This window comes from Sturnus vulgaris, chromosome 2 (genome assembly GCF_052056855.1).
Source record: "Sturnus vulgaris isolate bStuVul1 chromosome 2, bStuVul1.hap1, whole genome shotgun sequence".
In the NCBI taxonomy this organism is placed as follows: Eukaryota; Metazoa; Chordata; class Aves; order Passeriformes; family Sturnidae; genus Sturnus; species Sturnus vulgaris.
In genome coordinates, this window is record NC_142244.1 from 4,345,635 (window position 1) to 4,347,173 (window position 1,539).

A 1,539-nucleotide genomic window follows, 5' to 3' on the forward strand; every position below is an offset into this window, starting at 1 on the left:
CCTAAGTTTTTATATTTTTTTAAATGCTTGAAACACTTATTATTCATCTGCAGGGAGATGTATGTCCTTGATTTTTAGCTTAGATTCCCAGATCTCCTTTTTATTGGTTTTACTTCTCTTTTTTAGGAAAAAAAAAATGGACTGGTTTTTCTTTTATTTTTTTCCTCCTCTAGTTGGGTCTAATTTCAATGCAGAAAGTACTTACGCAGTTCTTCAGTCTGACTATGAGTGAGAACCAAGCCATTGCACTGTAACTTCACTCTCTATTGTGTGGGAAGGAAGAATTGCATCATCCCTAATATCCAGAACAGGAGATGAAGATCCCTTCTTGGTGGGTGCGGTCCAAGATTTTGTAGTCAATCTTTCAACCAAAGTAAGAGCTCCTTTTGTTTTGATTCATTTCTTCCCTCTTCTGTTTTCCTCTCTTCCCCACAAAAATCTTTGTGGAAGGTAAAAAAAAACAAACCTGAAAATCTCCACTTTCAGTCTAGTAGTAGGCATTTTAAATTTTATGCTTAAACATTGTAAACATCTCATACTTCTGCAACTCAGTTTTTATCATCTAAACAGTTGTCTTTAAGCTCTTCACGTGTGAGTACCAGGGGATTAGGAATTCCCAACACGTGTAAGAGTATGACAACTACAAGTCATAGAAAACATAAAAAGCAGGCATAGAAACTTTGATACAGAACACCTTAAGTATTGTCAGTACCCAAATCTCAAGCCAAATGCCACTTTTTGGATATCATTACCTAATAGCTCTTCTTAAATTCCAACAAATTGCTTAGGTCATTTTGTGATGCAACTCTTTGTATTGGTGACCAAATAATAAATAATTAAATTCTGCCTTCTTAACAAGGTGGAAGGCCATAAGCAAACAGACATTGAAGGAAAATCTGTATTAGCCTTTACCAAAACTGAAAACCTACTGTAAAAACGGCTGAAGAAAGTTACAGGACACTTAAACACAGCATGAAACAGTGTGTGACTCTACAAGACATAAAACCAATCATTCAAAGGCACGCTAAATTGTTAAACCGGGTTAAAATATCTTAACAATGAAATTCCCATTAGCAGTCTTGGCAGTGCATCATTTGCTGCCATTAGCGTTTTATTCAGGAGCTTCCGGAGGAGACTGCCTTCAGTGGTGCCCTTGGATGACCAGGTACATGGAATTTGGGAGAGAGGGAGGGAAGGGAAAGGAAAGAGAAAAGGAAAATGAAAGGAAGCAGAGAGGGAAGGGAGATCAGAGAAGGAGAGAGAGATAGAAGGGAGGCCAGGGAAGTAAGGAGAGAAGAAAAGGAGGCAGAGAAGGAAGGGAGGTCAGGGAATGAAGGGCGGTCAGGGAATGAAGGGAGCCCAGGGCCCGGCAGGCTCCAGGTTCCATCGCTCTGCAGCCGCCCCGTGCGCCGGCGGGGCCGCGCATGCGCGTGGCGCGGCGGTGTGGGCGGCCGCGCGTCGGCGGCGAGCGGGGCCGCGTCCAATGGGCGCGCGGGGCGTGCGCGGGGCGTGCGCGCGGGTGGGGGGGGCCGGGCGGTG